General features: G+C 35.4%; 1 protein-coding gene across 13 annotated transcripts in view; it reads right to left on the bottom strand.

The window, feature by feature from the left end:
* The window catches only part of ZNF804B (zinc finger protein 804B), an 889892-nt gene that overhangs the window by 304813 nt on the left and 565868 nt on the right, over positions 1-19211 (bottom strand). For 2 of the 13 annotated variants that reach the window (XM_081533980.1, XM_081533987.1), the window contains exon 4: positions 487-634. The exons of the other annotated variants lie outside the window; for them this stretch is intronic. The gene's annotated coding sequence lies outside the window, so the exon portion shown is untranslated. The remainder of the gene's footprint in view (positions 1-486; positions 635-19211) is intronic. 13 annotated transcript variants of the gene reach the window in all.

Below are 19211 nucleotides of genomic sequence, written 5' to 3'. Positions count from 1 at the left end.
AATGGCAGTGAGTTTATTCTGGCAGGGTAGCCAAGGTGAGTCGTGCTGTGCCTGGGAATAAATTCCCTTTTAAGGTGGGTAATGGATGTTTGTGATTTTCTGTGGTCCAAATGTGAACCCTGAAGAAATGAAAACTTACCTCAAAACACCTTTAGTCCTGACCAAGAGGATTACATGAAAGCTACAACAGGATTTCACAGCCAGATCCTGGATTCAATGGACCAGAGAAAACTGGTGGAGAATGGCTGGTCAACAAAGAGCCCCAGCCAGAAAGAGAAAAACAAATATCATATGATATCACTTATATGCTGAATCTTAAAAAAAAAAGAAAATGTATATATATATATATATATATATATATATATGAATAAACCTATTTACAAAACAGAAATAGACCCACAGACATAGAAAACAAGCTTATAGTTTCCAAATGGGAAAGGTGGAGGAGGGATAAATTAGGAGTTTGGGATTAATAGGTACACATACCTTATATAAAGAGATGGTTAGATGACACCACTGATTCAATGGACATGTACTAGGGCAAACTCTGGGAGATGGTGAAGTATAGGGAGGCCTAGCGTGCTGCAGTCCAAGAGGTTACAAAGAGTCCATGACTTGGTGAATGAACAACACCCTATATAAAATAGATAACCAACAGTGACCTACTGTATAGTACAGGGAAATATACTCAAGAACAAACACACACACACACACACACACACACACATACACACACACACAAAGATAGAGAGCCTCAGTGCTATTCTGGGAATTACAGCTAAAGGGGTTTACAATGGAGACTGTTTTGTATCTGTGACAGCACACATGAGGGAAAGAGTATTTTAAATATAATATATTTCATTTACATATGATACATATTTATAGATGTACAAAATAAGTATTATGTACTTGTACTTATTATCTTTAATATTTTTACAAATCCAAAGAGGTCAGCTAAGAAAGAGCCCTGAAACCCTACATTCCAAACCAGGAAGGATCTCTGATGATCTCTAAGGATTTTCTGATGATCACCTTTGTCCATTCTGTAAGGAATTTTAGCCAAGTTTCTGGTGGAAAAGGGTCTTCTACCAGAGACCCAAGACTCAGAACATTAATGTAGAGAACATTAGCATTCTTTTTCCTACTGAAGAAAGTTCTAATGCCTCTTGCCTAATCCTCCCCTTAACAACACAAGGATAATAGTCTTCTACTGATCTTTAGCTCCTTCTTCTCTAATCTAATTAGTGTTTTCTCTAGAACATCACAGGGCAAGGGTGACGCAGGGACTCCAGTCACTCACCACAACAGATCCTGTTGTAATAACAACAGAAGTCACCCAGGGGCCCCTTTAATGAGACAGGGCCAGAGCTCAGTGACCCTAACTAGGTAGCCCCTTGCCAGGTTGAAGAAGTTATAGAAGACAGATCTCTGCCCTTCACCTTCCCAATAAAGTTTTTTGGGGGTTTATGTTTCTGAGGGAGGATCTGAGGTCAAAGGTAGATGCCACCATACTCCCTGCCCCCCAGCATAAATCCATTGGAGATTCATCCCCTGTGGACTGAAATCTAAGACAAAAACAGCAGGACAATTAAGAGAGGATGCTGGGCCTTGCCCAGAACACATATTTCTCATCCTTGAAGTCAGGAGACCTTCCTGACCACACATGTGCAGAAAGGCTCCTCGGAGGTCAAAAGGGGAGTGATGCCAAGGGATGTTCTACCCATACACCTTTTTGGTAGAATCCATCTTGGCTAAGAGATGTGTGCATGCACATCAGAGGTTCCTGAGATATAGCAAATATGGAACGAGATCAGGCAAATTAAAATGATTGGCCAAAGGAAACCTGGAAGAAATGCCTCATAACAGTAAAACTGCCATAAGGGCACAACTCAGAGACTTCTTTCCTTTTGAGTCTGCCCGTGTGTCTATCCACATATACTGCATGCTTTTTCCTCTTAATAAATACTTTCCTTGCTTCACTAAAAAAAAAAGAAAAAAGAAAGAAAAGAAAAGGGAGAAAGGTTGTGGAGATTAAAAGAATGTTTTGGGCTGTGCTGTGCTAAGTCACTTCAGTTGTATCCAACTCTGTGCGACCCTATGGACTGTAGCCCAACAGCCTCTCTGTCCTTGGGATTCTCCAGGCAAGAATAGTGGAACAGGTTGCCATTTCCTTCTCCAGGAGATCTTCCTGATGATCAAACCCATGTCTCTTAAGTCATCTGCATTGGCAGGAGGGTTCTTTACCACTAGCGCCAGTTGGGAAGACCAAAAATGAATAGTCATGTCAATGTCATAATGGCATTTTGTGAGTCCTGTTTATTCAATACAAAGACTAGGTGTTGTATAAAGTCCTATATGCACTATATGTAGTTTTTTTCTTCAAATAAGCAAAGGCTAGATGAAAGGGAAACCACTGATCATTAAATCAATTACAAAGAAAAGCTGGATCCTAGAATTAACACTGAATTTTATCACGGCATCATAAATGGCCAATAAAATACACATTTTCTACCAAGATCAAGAGAATATGTCACTATAGAATGAAAATGTGTTAAAATTATTTACTTTGAAGTTTCCTGTTAACAGCACATCTGCATGCTATAGCTTTGATTCAATAACATTTTTTCTTACAAAAGAAAAAAAAATCCATTTTAAAGTGCTCTAGAAGAGAACACTGACTGCTAGGAAATTAAAAACCACAATTAAATGGGTTTGTAGGTTTTACTGATGTATGTTGGCTTTTGATCAAAACATATCAACCTCCAGGTTTGAAAAGAAAAATATATACAAGGAAATTTACCATAATTGACCTTTCTTGTGGGTTTTAATTTCTATTATTTCAAAACAAAACATTTCCTATTAATTCAGAGCTTATAAGCTCTGAATTGAACCAATCTGGCATTACGTATCATGTACTAAACTTTATTCACAAAGATACAGGTTTCCTCACTAAAGATCCCCTTACACTGCTTAGAAGACATTAGGGATTATAGTATGTACAGAAAAAAGCCCTCCACATTATTTCAATGAACACCTAAAAGTGGCATATGTGAGAAGGAATTATTGTGCGGGTAAAGAGTGGCTGAGTTATTTTCAGGAGAAAAGCATTAAAATACCAATAGTTCAACATTCAATCAATAATTGCGTTAATCTCTGGGGAACATCTATATGCCAGGCTTTGGCTTTGGAAGATATGAAAATTTGCCTCTTAAAAAATATGAAATAAGTAAAGTAACATAGTTTCATAGCTCATAATAAGGCCTTGTTAGGCTAGAAGTTGTTGAAATTCAATCTGCAAGTCTAATTATCACTCACAACACTATATTGACTCAAATATGTCACCTTTTCCCAACACAGCTTCCCTTTTTGATGTAAAATTAGGTATACTGCTAGGAAGGAGAATTATAGAAGTATTAGAATTCTGAGTTTTTTCAGACTCAGCAGACTCCAAATATTGTTGACATTATCAATTCTAACAAAATATTTGTTGAAGTGACAATAAACTCTAAAGATGATTAAATGTTGATCTAAAAGTAATCTTTTAGATCAGAATCCTCTTCTATTTCTCAAAGGAATGTTGAATGTGTGTTTATGAAAAACTGATAATGAAGGGGGGATTTTTTTAAATCATACTCTATTACTAGTATTTATTAAGCACTGATGCTATGCCAGGCAGGAACTATGTTGGAATCTAGGGGAAAAAATGAATGAAACACATCTTCTGACAATTAGGAATAGAGTCTGACAAGTAAATACACAATTCCCAAAAAAATTAGGTATTGCTACAAGAGATGAATAATGGGCTATTTTAATAGAGATTGGAACAATTAACTCTGCCTGGATAAACTGGAAACAATTTCAAAAGAGAAGACATTTTAAGAAGGGGAGAAAGGAGGAAAAGGGAGACTGGGACAATATTTGTGGCATATGAATGATTGAAAGATGGAGGAAAACGACAATTCAGATTCCATTTTTACTGAAGTTTCAGGCTTTGTGTCATCACTTAGTACCTTAGTGGACATGTAATAGCTTTTCAGTAAACATGTGGTGATTGAATGATTCCAGCAGACGCAGGATAAGGAAATATTGATTCCTCATCCTATAATTGTATCTGTTCAGCACGTTTGACGTTCTTAAAAAAAAACAACAAAAAACACCTGCAGCTCTCCATCCATAGCTCTGATAAACTAGGAAGGAGGCAAGAGCTACAACACATTAGAGAGAGAAAGTTCTGCTTCATGTCTTCCAGTCTAGGCCCCCCGAGTATCCCTTTAATTAATGCCGAGCAAGTGTGTCCTCAAAAAGTACACGCTGCTAGAAGAAAATTCTGGAGCAACACAACAGTTTCTGTCTAAAGAAAAATAAAAAGATAATGTTCAAAAAAGGAAGAAGGGCATGCATCTTGAGTTTAATTCTAAAAATATGCATGAAAGGAATAATCGGTAAGGAGGCAAATCCAAATGATTGAATAATTATTCTAGTAAAACCAATAATACCGTTCTTATAGCTATGTGGCCTATAATTTCTGAAAATTCTCTGCATATCACAAAAGGTTTGCAGATGAGTGATTTCAGAAGTTAAAGGCACTGCTTCCCTCTTCAGAGAATTACTAATTAGAAGAACTGGAAAGGTGGAGGGATACATATAACTTTCACAGTATGCCCACAAAGTGAGTAAGAGTGGCAGAATGAATCTCTCTAGTAGAGGTTGGCACATTATATTAAAATTTATAACTGTATATTTCCATATCATCAAGGGCTATCTTATCAGATTTTGTCTTCTCATCACCTGGAAAAATACTTAGCCCACAGGAAATGCTTAAGAATGGTTGAATAAAGAAAGAAATTTCTAAATGGTGAATTACACATTATGAAGCAGCAGCCTTCCAAACTAACAATATGTGACTATTCAGTCTTTGACTACAAAGTCAAAATATCAAATGAAATGTATGCTCTAGTGCAGCAATTGGTAAACTTTGGCTGTAAATGGATAGACGGTAAATATTTCAGGTTTTTAGGGTCAGAGAGTAGCTGTTGCAACCTTTCAACTCCTTCATTGTAGTGAGAAAACAGCCAGTTAGTCACTCAGTCATGTCTGTCTCTTTGAGATCCCATAGACTGTAGCCCACCAGGCTCCTCTGTCCATGGGATTCTCCAGGCAAGAATGTTGTAGTGGGTTGCCATTCTCTTCTCCAGGGGATCTTCCTGACCCAAGGATCAAACCCTGGTCTCCTGTATTGCAGACAGATTCCCTACTGTCTGAGCCACCAGCGGGAGGGTGACAGCCAGGAGCAATAGATAAAGAAATAGACATGGCTTGTGCCAGTTAAATTTTATTTATAAGAACAGGCAATAAGAAGGATTCCCAAGCCCCACTGACTTTGTGTGCTTTTGTTAAAGATATGGATAAGAAATAAAACTTTATATACTTAATTTTTATACCATTAAAAGATATTAGAGAAAAACAAAACAAAATTAATAATAGATCTATAAAATTACAAAAAGAAATTTCAGAACTTGTTTGTTTATTATAAGGCATTAGGGATCTATAGTTTTTAATCTCCTTTGATCTAGAGGAGTCCATAAGAAAATTATGCAATATACTACTGAATTATATTGCTTAAAGATCTATTTTCTTTGAAAGCAGCAAAGGATTTGCACTATTATTGCTTTGCGGAAGAAAGATGAGAAGAGAGCAGAAATGAGGAAGGAAAATAAGGGGGAGGAGGAGAGAAGGAAAGGAAGAAAAAATAAGAGAAGGAAGAGACCAGTGTGTGTTATTGCTTCAGGTTTTATATCCATACTGAAATGTATTTGCCTGGCAAGATTCACATTTTCAGAAATAACTCTGTTCCATGTTCTATTGCAATACTAAAGCTAAAAAATTTTACAACCCTGATATTTATGCAATTTATACAGAAAGATTCTATCTTGTTTCCACAATTGGAAGAAAGTGACTAATGCTATGATACAAAACACAGCTTTAAAAAAAATCTCCCTTCTCTCTAAGCAATCATGTATATGGCATATAACTTTAACTAATAACCACAAAATGTGCAAAAATTTATTGGTTTCTTCAACTACATAAACATAATGAGTTTGACTTGCAGGCACCAGAATTTAATGTTAGAAGTAAACAATTTGTCCTCCTTTTTTCCTCCCTCTTGTTTTTTCCTAGATTTGACTAGAGATAAAAGGAAAAAAAAGTCACTCTAAGGACAGTAATTGTTGCCTAATGGCAAACATGCTGTCAAATTAGCCTAAGTGTCCATTTAAAAGCAAACTTTTATGTGGCTTGCTAAACTATTAAGGGTATTAGTTAAGACATGGAATTGATTTACTTTACCCATTGCATTAACCTCATCTTGCATACTCATCAGTTTCTTATACAGGGCAAAGCAAATGCACCTTGATGTTTTATAAAATTGAATTTAATATCAAGCCATTCACTTTTAAATGCTACACATTGCTATAATAATAAGCGGGTGACTAAGACAGTCAGAATCCTCATTACTGGTGACTAAATGAATTTTCAGTAATAGAGTCCTCATGGAAAATGAATTTCATGTCACTGTATACCAAATGTAATTAGTAGCACATAGGCTTTATTTTGATAGGGCTATAGGTTCTTTGATCCATAAAACTAACAGATAGGCACTTTTTAACCTAACTGAAGGAAGTTAGAAGAAGATCAGCACTTTAATCACCATCCAATTTCTACTTGACAATGAAAAAGGAAATAATCTGATAAAGGGTTAATATAAACATTGTATATGTAAAACAATAAAATTCTAAAATGTATATTTAATAATAAATACATATGTGAAAATAATAAAATATATATGTCCAATAAAATTGTGTATATTCAGAAATCAAAACTAGTAATGCCATATGGATTGAGGATGTAAACAGGATATAGTCAACTATCTAAGGCAGCACAGTGCTTCTGGTCACCACTCTAGGCTAGGAAACAGCTGAGCTTTTATTAATAATTTAATGCTATGAATTAATTACTTCAGTAATTAAATGTTATGGAGCAACATTTTCTGTTTGAAGAATCTGCTTATATTTTTAAAGCAATTTATAAATCTTTTCTTCCTACAAATTTATTCATGCATAACCTAGCCCATTTTAGGCACCTCATTCACAGTAGTCACCATGTTCCAGACACTGTGTGATCCCTACACTCAGCAAATTAGTTGAAACTAAACGGTCTTGTAGGTAAGGGAAGATATGAACCAATACCACATCAAACTGTATAAAACTGTGAAAGTGGAGAGAACTAGATAGATAATAGGAGAGCACAATACTGAGAATATTAGAGAGCACTCACATTTACAGAAAAGAAAAAAACGGATACAAATTAGTGGCAAGAGCAAAAAAGATTCACTTAGAGAAGGAAATAAGGGGTCAGTTTTGGGTTTTTTTTTTTTTTTGCATCATGGACGATATAATTTGTGCACTGATTTTTGACCATAGAGATCCTCAATGCTATTTTAACAAAACATTGTTTAAAAAAGTGTAATAATATTAGTAAGTTTCAACATAATGTAAGGTCCCTAGCAACTTAATTATTGTCTTACTAAATATCATTACATGATAAGTATCTAACATTACTTTTGGATAATTACTACCGGTAAAAAAGTTAAGGCCGACAATTTTTATTATTAAATTTCCAGTATATCTAGAAAAGACAAACCCAATTAACATATTTTAGAAATGCTACTGCTAAGTCACCTCAGTCGTGTCTGACTCTGTGCGACCCCATAGATGGCAGCCCAGCAGGCTCCCCCGTCCCTGGGATTCTCCAGGCAAGAACATTGGAGTGGGTTGCTATTTCCTTCTCCAATGCATGAAAGTGAAAAGTGAAAGTGAAGTCGCTCAGTCGTGTCCGACTCTTAGTGACCCCATGGACTGCAGCCTACCAGGCTCCTCCATCCATGGGATTTTCCAGGCAAGAGTACTGGAGGGGTGCCGTTGCCTTCTCCAATTTTAGAAATGTCTGAATAGTAAATTCCTATTATTTTTAAATGCTTTTAATAACTCTAAGAAAGTTAGTATTAGGGAAGGGCTACAATGTTGAATCACAGTCTTCTCCAGTTTCACAGACACTTTAGGGTGAGGGTGGTTGTAGAATATTTTAAAATTTCTGTTGATAATTTTTCTATCTATAAACCTCTTTATACATAGTTTTTATATTTACCAATTCTAGTCATCATTTATGAACTCTGCACCCTGAAAGAACATGTCCATTTATATTGCTCATCAACTTTTCTCTTTCTTGCTTCTTCAAAACTGTTTATTATTCTTTTATTAGTAATATTATTGGTTACTTTTGCAATTTAAATTGTATTCATAAATCTCTGCCTCTTGTATCATCAACCTTAGATCTTTACATAAAGATAACTTTCCCTTACTCACCATCTCCTGAATTCCCCTCCAAATCTATCTATTGTATCTTTCCTTTTATACTGCTGCTGCTGCTGCTGCTAAATCGCTTCAGTCGTGTCCGACTCTGTGCGACCCCATAGATGGCAGCCCACCAGGCTTTCCCGTCCCTGGGATTCTCCAGGCAAGAATCCTGGAGTGGGTTGCCAGTTCCTTCTCCAGTGCATGAAAGGGAAAAGTGAAAGTGAAGTCGCTCAGTGTCCGACTCTTAGCGACCCCATGGACTGCAGCCTACCAGGCTCCTCTGTCCATGGGATTTTCCAGGCAAGACTGAAGCTGAAAAATGTTTATGTTGTTCTCTAGGTGCATGCTAAGTCATTTCAGTCACATCCAACTCTTTATGACCCTATGGACTGTAGCCTGCCTGGCTCCTCTGTTCATGGGATTCTCCAGGCCAGAATACTGGAATGGGTTTCCATGCCCTCCTCCAGGGATCTTCCCGATCCAAGGATGGAACCTGCGTCTCTTGTCTCCCGCATTGGCAGGTGGGTTCTTTACCACTAGAGCCACCTGGGATGCCCATTATTCTGTAAATTATATGTAAATTAAATGAAAATTAGATGAAAGACGTTTCAAGTTGACCATTTAGAAGCTTGGTAGGTGTGTTCTACCTAGACTTTGGAGGACACCATGGACTAAGGCTGACTTATACCTGAAAAATGTAGAGTACTGGATTCCATGGGTGGCAGGCTTATCTGTTATGCAACAAACTCCAGTTTAATCACTAAAGCTGTGCTAAAGTAGGGGGAGGTTTTAACTTTGATAGAAGCTCACAGAGATGTTTACAGTATTACACCTGTCAAGAAATACTAATGACTACAGTGAGAATACTCTGTGTGCATGTTTGTGTATAACCAGATGACTTTATTATTTGAAAATGACTCTAAAAGTCCAACTACCCAAAATTTAAACACAGTTAAGAAAATATAGCCACTTGCTATGAGTTTAGAAGTTTAGCTGCTGCTGCTAAGTCGCTTCAGTCGTGTCCGACTCTGTGCGACCCCATAGATGGCAGCCCACCAGGCTCCCCCGTCCCTGGGATTCTCCAGGCAAGAACACTGCAGTGGGTTGCCATTTCCTTCTCCAATGCATGAAAGTGAAAGTGAAATTGAAATCGCTTAGTCGTGTCCGACTCGTAGCGACCCCATGGACTGCAGCCTACCAGGCTCCTCTGTCCACAGTATTTTCCAGGCAAGAGTACTGGAGTGGGTTGCCGTTGCCTTCTACATTAGAAGGACAGGAAGGGATATAAATAAACCCAGCCTGTCTCATTTATTCTACCTATGGGTTACAATTATAACACATATTTTAGGGGGCAATTAGCTAATACAGAAACGCTAAGGTTTCACTCCTATATATAAATATAAAGAGAAAGCAAGTGAAAATTTTCAGAATCAGTTTAAAAACAAACAAACAAACAGATGATACTTAGCTTTATCCCAAACCTACTGAGACAGTTTAGAAAGTGAGGTCTAGGTCTCTTGGTCTTTCATCTAGTTCCTCTTGTAGTTTTGATGCACAGTTCTGATTGTTTATTGCAGTTATAGATGAATGTTGGAATCAACTTAGTTATCCCCTATGCCTGTTCTCATCCCCCCCAAAAAATCTGGAAGTTTTATGTAACATATAAAATTATGAAAACATATATACAATAAAATTATACATAACACTATGTTATAGACAAGTAAGCATATGTAAAATATATAATAAACATTTGAAAAAGTCAAATGATTCTAATTGATTGCTATATCAATCCCTGTCTGCTTTGTATTACTTAAAGATAAATGACATGTTATTAGATACCAAAATTATCCTAATAAGCAGCAAATACTCTCAATTCAGTGGAACAAGGGAAAGATAATGCAGCAATTAACAAATGGCTTATAAGGAAAAACTTATGAAATGGTAGAGTACTCAGATTTCAATTTATATGATTGACATTTCTTTCAAATACTCTACAATTCATATAGACAGAAATAGATGGGCCATCTGTTTTCAAGTTTCTCATCTTTTTATAGCTCAGACATATTTGTGAGAGCCAAACATTAGGGGAAAATGGCCTTCTTCGTATGTGGTTTGCCATTTCTCATTTCTCCTTTCAAGGTTAAACTTTTGTAGAAGAACATCCAATATTCTAAGAGCAGAAAATAGTTTCTACTCATACATCCACTTTATGTGTGAACTTACACAGATTCATGCAGGACTAATTTTGCTTAATGGTGTTAGGAAATTCCACTGATTTAGCTTCTAAAGCAGATAGAAAAGAAGTAGGGAATCTCCTTGATCAATAATGTCTCCCAAGTCTTTTGAACACATAATTTCAGCCCATGATATAAGAAAAATAGATTTCCCCTATAAAAAAAACAAGATGCTGAGTCAAGGTGAAATTTGTGATTATACCATGATAAGATAAAGGTAGAATGACTACGTAGCCTTGTCGAGAAAAATACCTCTATCTGTTATATTGTTTGTCGCCTTTATCATTTTAGAGTTCAAGTGTTTACATTCCTTCCTGGGTTGTAAAGCAAGATTCTATTCAACTATTGACACCCTGCATGTCACAAATCTTCATATCCTATGAAATCAGTACTTCAAACAGAAAGCTCTCCGCCAAGAGTTCTTTCTGAACTGCAGTGTATATTTAGGCAAACCATGGTCTAACTAGGTGTGAATTATCCACATATAAGTATGTATTAATATATGTGCAAGTATATATGAAATTATATATATTATATATGTGTTATTATACATGTGTTGTGTATATAATTCACAACACTGTTCTCTGAAAATAAGGTAATGTCATAGAGCCACTTTGATTAGTTGCACATAAATGAAATAATTTTTAAAATATTATATATTTTTTCATAATTAGCTCATGACTTAGGCATAATTTGTAAAATAGAGCAGTCATGAAATATGCTTCCTCTTAAGTGCAGATGTCTGGCCATTCTCTTACACACTATTTCTTCTGAGTCTTTAAAAAAAGTGACCTAAAAAGGAGCAGTATTGAGTTCAGTGAGGAGAAAGTTCAAATCAGATCACAGCATTCATTACTCTTCCTTTCCAGGTACCTGACTAGTGATTTTCTAGTTATTTTGATACAGCTCCATATCCTTTTCTAGCCATCTGCTTGCTACATAAATTGAAGCATTAGATAGTGTACTGAGTGGACAGAAGAGCACTTACAGGTGCTATTAAAGAAAAGACCACAATTTGATAGTACAAAAAATATTCTATACAAATTCAACAAAAGCAACTTTCTGGTCCTTATGAAAGTGGGTACAGAGACAATGCATTTCAGGTCTATAAAAACCTCAGGACAATGAATTGTAACTATAAGTTTCTTCAATGCAATTAAAGATATTGCAATTGGATACCATTTTGACCATAAAACTAGACAGTTTTTACAAGGAAAAGCTTTTCCAGGCAGCAAAGTGTGTTTTAATCAAATTCCACACTAAAAGCTTATGGACTATAGAGAAAATTCGAAAGTACAATGTAAAAGCTGCCTTCTTTTGGAAAATTTACTGTTTGGTATTCCCTAAGTGCCTGTGAGGTCCCCTTTTCACAGGAGATACAACTTAGAAAAGATTGATGAGATGTGCCAGGGCAGCATCAAGGCTTTAGGACCATTAATTTAAGATGCCTTTCCCTTGCATCCTCTGGTGTGAATTGCTGAGCAATCGTCATTTTTCTTTACCTTTTTCTTTTGGGGATATAGTTTGTGTCATGCCAGATCATAGTTCCCCGACATTAATTATGAACCACTGAGATCTTACATTGTTTTTTACTTCATGCCCATGAAGGCAAATGTTTTGAGAAGATATGGAATAAACTAAACACTAGAGCTCTTGAAGAATTTCATTTCAGGGTCTACTTTATAAGCCAGTGCTTGATTTTTTCTTCCTTCTGATTTTTCATTTTAAAAGCTATAAAGAGGTCAATGCTGCATTCAGGGCTACATGCTGTTGAAAACTTCAAAACAGAATAGTCATGTAGAAAAAGAGACTTCACCAAAGATGCAGTCAGGACAAAAATAAACTTTCATCTAACATGTGAATCTTCACAAATCACTCTACTTACGAGACATAATTGTAGAAAATCAGCAACCAACCACCTTAAAAATCAGTAAAGAATGGTCCCACACAACCAAAGAAGGTATACATTGTCCATTTAAAATCATAAGATATAACCATTCTAACAGCATTTTAATACATACATAAATATTTAAACATAATTATTCTCCATTTAGAAAACTTTCCTTCGCACTCTAAAGGACAAGTGAAATTTCAAGTCAAAGTTCTTTGGAGCAGAATTGAGCCTTTTCTCATTATTTGTGCCTTAGCGCACATGTGATAGGATTGGCGTGGGGGTGGACTCACACTCAGTTCTTAAATGTCTGAAATATATTTCATAAACTAACACTTCTACACAGGTATTATCTATTCAGAGTTACTATACTGAATAAATCTTAATCATCTAAGTCTACTTTTAAATGACAAAATCATTGGTGAGTTCAGAAGCAGAAGTATAAAAATTTTTCTTTGCTTTATCCAAATAGAAAACTAACAGCCTATTAAATGCTGGGTTTTTTTCTTGTTTTAATAGCTTTTATTGTTAAAAATCTACTACACTTTATCTAAAGATGATGACATGACTCAGGCATACACAATATCTCGTGTAGGTAGCTTTTCAACTCAATATAGTTTCACAAACATCCAACTTTATCATTAACAAAGCATTGCTGCAAACCATCTAAACCCACATATTTGTTAAAGCAAAATCTCACCTGGTGCATAAAATGTATTAATAAGGTAATATAACAAAGTTGAGTCGTCTTCATCTCAAATCATACTTGAAAGGGTAAACTTGCCATAAACAGTAATGATACGTGAAACATTGTATACTAGGTGACAAGAAAAACCTATGAATCCTACTGGAATTGAAGAAAAACACTTCACAGAGAACAATCTTGGTATGAAAATGAGAAATCAGGAAGCAGCCAACCTCAAGGAGAGCGATGGAACATGTGAAACAGTGAACAAAGCTCAACGCATGAAGCAGATGAGTAACTCTCAGTACAAAAGAGACTGACTATTTTTTGCTTTATTTTGTAGGCATAGATGAAGTAAGCCCTGAGAGGATACCGTGTCTCTAGGAATCATGATTCCACTTTGGGGGATTAGGTTTAAAATCATAATTCCTCTGTAGAAAGACAATGTGAAAGAGAAAACATGTATGCCTCTTCATTTTTTAGATTAATGCAGAATGGAATGGGTACAGAATTCTTCCCAACATCATCATTAATCTGTACTTGTCTTGAACAAGGGAAAGATCATGAATAACACAGGCACCCTACATCATGAGAATCTGCATCTGAAACACAAAAGGTTACTGTTGGACTTGGCATTAAATCTGAAAATCTTCAGAGGTGAGTTGAAAACCATACTGTATATCTATAACCTCAAAGTCAAAAATATTATGGTGAGAGATATGGTAAGCCACAAGGTGGCCAGTCATCTTAAGTTGCTTATACTTTATAATGACCAGAGTGAATGGAATAGAGCAAATGCTATGAAGCCAGTAATATTTCATGGTGACATCTGTGGACAGCTCTGTGTATCTCATACTGAATTATTTTCTCTTGCATGCAGCAAAAAAGAAAGAAAATAGTTACATAAATAAGATGTATGAAAAAGTTTTGATGTTTGAATAAAACATATATCATTTATCACTTAAATGTATGTTTTGTCATATGTATAAGGGAATATTCATTTTATGAATAATTTTAAGGATGACAAAACTTTTGGTTATATTTTATGTGGTTAGGTTCATTAATTTACAAAATAAAATAATCATACAAGAGAAATAACAACATATGAAAGCAAATTACCAACTGTCATCATCAATTGAATTTCTAAGGGAAATTCTGGATCCAGTGGGTTTCAAATGTTTAGCAAGTGTTGTCCATGATAAATATTCATAGTTCTTGCCTTTGAATTGATGTCTTACTTTCGTGGCTAAGAAATCTAGGATGCTATGATGTGATGTCATTGTTCACTGTTGTGGAACATTAGCTGCCTTTAAGAAAATATTGTCAGCTGTTGTTCCACTCCAAATTAACTAAATCTATAACTAAAAAAATGTAAGTTCTCTCTCTCTTTGTATATATATATATATATATATATACATACACACACATATACACACACTTATATATGTGTATATATATGCACATATTCATATATATTTCTATGAATGCAGAGACTATCTCAACACTTTAAAAGTAAATTATCAATTATAATTTCATTTCAGGTATAGTTCTCTGCTTAGAGAAATTCCTTTCAAAGAATTTCAAAAATTTAGAGATCTGGACAAGAAGAAAATAATTAAATAACTCAATGAAATTGTAGCTTAGAGTTGAATTTCTCTATCAATGTTGTTAGAAAAAAACTTTAGTTCAAAATAATAGTTTTTTTTTTTTCCTCAAAATCCCATCTAAAGAAAAGCCAAATTCCAATAGTGAGAATGATTTAAAATACACTCTTCAGGTACTTTTCATACAGTAACCCTCTATCAGTATACAATTGTGCTTGAGGAGATCTACGTAAATTCACTTTAGTCTCTTTATTCTGCCTACAAATAAGCAGACACTGATGCAAAAGCTATTGTTCTATTAGCAAATTATGATATCATGGTTGTTAGTCAAACGTTTCTTAATTATTAAATTGGAAGAAACAAGGTTTAGGATAACTCAATGAACAAATGCTTTGAGAAGGTAGCACTAAATGTTTCTATATATCACTATTTCCCAGCATACAGTTTTCCCTTTTATGAACATATTGCTTTAGTGGTACATTTGTGACAATTAACAAGTCAGTGTCAATCACTTACTATAACTAAAGTCCACAGTTCATATTAAGACTCGGTCTTTGTGTTGTATAGTTCTGTTCATTTTCACAAATATATAATGTCAAGTATCAATATTTGAGTATCTACAATATAGTTTCACTAAACTAAAAATCTCTATTCTTCCTTATCTGTCTCCCACTATGTCCCTGGCAACCACTGTCTGTGGTTGTGGAACCCCGTGTTCCTACTGTCTCTATAGGTTTCCCTCAGAATGTCATATAGTTTGTGTTGTACAGTATACAGCCTTTTCACATAGGCTTCTTTCACTATAGTAATATGCACTTATAGTTCCTCCATGCCTTTTGGTGGCTTGATAGAGCATTTGTTTATATCACTAAGTAGAATTTCACTGTATGCACGCAACACAATTTGTTTATCCATTCATCTATTTAAGGATATCTTGTTTTGTTTCCATGTTTTGACAATTATAGATAAAACTGCTATTAATACTTGTGCAGGTTTCTGTGTGGACAGAAGTTTTCAAGTCAACTGTGTAAATACCTGAGTGTGACTGCTAGACTGTATGTTAATAAAAAGTGAACATGAAGTCGCTCAGTCGTGTCCGACTCTTTGCGACCCCACTAACTGTAGCCCACCAGGCTCCTCTGTCCATGGGATTCTCCAGGCAAGAATACTGGAGTGGGTTGCCATTTCCTTCTCCGGGGGATCTTCCCGACCCAGGGATCAAACCCGTGTCTACCTCATTGTACGCAGACGCTTTACCATCTGAGCTACCAGGGAAGTTGTATGTTAAGAATATGACCACAAATGACAAATATTATGCCTTCCTTTCTTTTTAAGTGAGACATTTTTGGAACACAATATATTCGGTATTTTTCACAGGGCAGCAAGTGCGTTACATTTCTTTGCTCATGCCAAGTGAGGGGAAAAAAAACTCTCTTGCATTAGAAAGCATTTTTACAGTCTTATATCAAGGAATTGCCATCCTTTCAAGAGAAAACATAAAGTTCACCTTTTGAGGAAAGAGTCACATCTCTGTAAGTAGACTTAAAGGATTCTATTTATTAGCACTGTGAGCAATATGTATACTATTTCTTTTTTGGTATATCTTGAGCCTAGTTTCTTCTGAACTTCATTTATTTAAAGAGTAATGTAGTAAATAAGAGCAAAAAAAGAGTGACAACTTGAAGCCAGTCACATTCCTACTTTGGTTGCACTGGCTATAGAGTGAGACAGACAAATTACTTTTCTCTGGCTCTTCTTCTGGGGAAAAAAAATCAATCTTTATTCACTTTAATAATGCAGTTAAATTGAAATTAAAACTAGAAAGCTCACAAGTGGATTCAAGAATTCTAAACTTTTCTGAAAAGATCAATTTTTTTGTAAGTGTCTCAAATATTAGTATGTTAAGAGATAGATTATCATATAATAGTATGGGAAGTATTCAAAGAGGAGAATACATTTTAATACAGCAATTTGATTTCAACAAATGTAGCTGAAGGAAATGATAAAAAGTGTACAGAAGACATATGTACAAAGATATACATGGAAGTGACACTGACAATACAGAAAAGATAGAAGGAATAAAACCAGATGACCAAAACTAAGGGATTGGTGATTTAAAATGTGTTATATCCATACGATAAAATATAATAAGTCATTAAAGCTATACTGTAGTATGCATATATTTACATTAGGAAGGACTGAAAATTATTTCTCATTTTCTCTGGGGAAAGTGTAGAGCTTTTTGTTTTTGCAGATGAGCCCTCCACTGTCCCAATAGAGTGTAAAAAGACTCTCAGTATTCCATGATCTGGAACTTATCCAATAATCACATTCATCCTATAAGATAACCAAGCTCTAATAACCAGCATCCATTTAGCATTTCAGATACTTTCTGGAAGTATCATTCAGATATTTTCTCTGTGCTAGACTAATATAAACAAGGGAACCATAGAGGTGAATGAAACAAACTCTTATTTACATGGAGCTTAAATTGTAGTGTAAGAATGAGCAGAGGGCAGTGGGCAAGAATCAAGATACACAATAAATTCATTAACACACAAGCAATTTTAGGCCATGTGTGCTATTAAAAAATGGGATCCATAAGTTTGTTTTCCATGTCTGTGAGTCAATTTCTCTTTTGTAAATAAGTTTATTTGTATCATTTTTTTTTAGATTCCACATGTAAGTGATATCATAGAATATTTGTGTTTCTCTGTCTTCACTTAATACAATAATCTCTAGGTCCATCCATGTTGTTGCAATGGAATCATTTCATTCTTTTCCAGAACTAGTATTACACTGTATATGTGTACTATATATTCTTTATCTACTCATCTGTTGATGAACATTTAGGTTTCTTCTATTTCTTGGCTATTGAAAATAGTGCTCTATGAACACTGGTGGAGAAGGAAATGGCAACCTGCTCCAGCATTCTTGCCTGGAGAATCCCATGGACAGAGGAACCTGGCAGGCTACAGTCCATGGGGTCGCAAAGAGTCAGACACAAATAAGCAACTAACACACACACACACACACACACATACGGACATTGGCGTGCATATATCTTTTAGGATTAGGATTTTCACCTTTTCTGGATATATGCCTAGCAGTGGATATGCTGGTTCATATAGTAACTCTACTTTTAGAGGATATAGGGGTAGGGAGGGATAAATTAGGAGTTTTGAATTGACAATACACACTACTATACAGAAAATAAATAAACAATAAGGACCTACTGTATAGCACTGGGAACTATATTCAGTATCTTTTAATTACCTATAATAGAAAAGAATCTGAAAAAGAATATGTGTATACATATATATATATATATATATATATGATTCACTGAATACCTGAAACTAACACAACAGTGTAAATCAACTATTCTTCAATTTAAAAAAAATAAAAATGGAATCAAGAAAAGGAAAGATTTTCTTACTAAAGAGTTACTTGAACAAGGCAGTCAAGGAAGACCTATCTGAGAGGTTACATCTAGGCTAGCAACCAGTAAAGATCAAGGATATTAACATTGCAGATGTGTTAACATAGTCCAGAGCCCTGAGTAGGAAATGATCTTGATGTGTTTTAAGGGGAAACAAAAAAACACAGAAGAATATACAACTGGTTCTCATTGAACAAAAGGGAAGATCATAGCAGATCAGTTTGGAGTGGAAGCCCAGAACCAAACCATGTAGTGCTTTATAGGTCATCTAAGGTCCAAGAGAAGAATGAGGGAAAGTCAGGGAAGAAGTTCTAAGCCTGGGAGGTTGGACATGTGACTCAATCCTGACACCAATAGAATTGACATGTGGTAGTGGAAACACTTGGAATAGGGGACCAGGGGACCATGAGACAAGTGTTACCAGGGATATCAGAAGCATGCACAAGCAAGAGGACAACTCCAAGAACTGAGATCCAGACACAATGTACCAACACAACTTATTTCATAGTTTAACAGGATAACTCTCATTGCCTGTGCTCAGAGATATCATCTCCAAGTCAACTATGAATGGTATATTCTTAATGTATCTGTCACTTTTATTGACTCACTATGTGAGGACATGGCTCAACACCAACCTAGGAGAGAGTTCAAGGCCTCATACTTAGAGACTCAACTTTGTTTTCACAGAGTTCCCTAAGCTGGGAAAGACAAGCAGATCCAGAATATAAAAATATCTGTGGGAATAAGGGTTGTACATCATTTTGTTTGGGCTTTCTTACTCCACTGTTTTTCAAGTTGCCTAATATGACAATATTTTACTTTTAGTAAATAAGAATAAAAGGTATTCAAAAATCAATCCATAGAGGAAGGTTTTTTTCTTCTTTAACCTGGTTTATTATTAGATTCATAAAAGCCTGGACATGCCAGTATAATATAATCAGTGA

Source organism: Giraffa tippelskirchi, chromosome 10 (genome assembly GCF_054371585.1).
Source record: "Giraffa tippelskirchi isolate mGirTip1 chromosome 10, T2T-mGirTip1v1.2.pri, whole genome shotgun sequence".
Classification (NCBI taxonomy): Eukaryota; Metazoa; Chordata; class Mammalia; order Artiodactyla; family Giraffidae; genus Giraffa; species Giraffa tippelskirchi.
The sequence above is the reverse complement of the archived record's forward strand: the minus strand, read 5'-3'. Positions and strand labels throughout refer to the sequence as shown.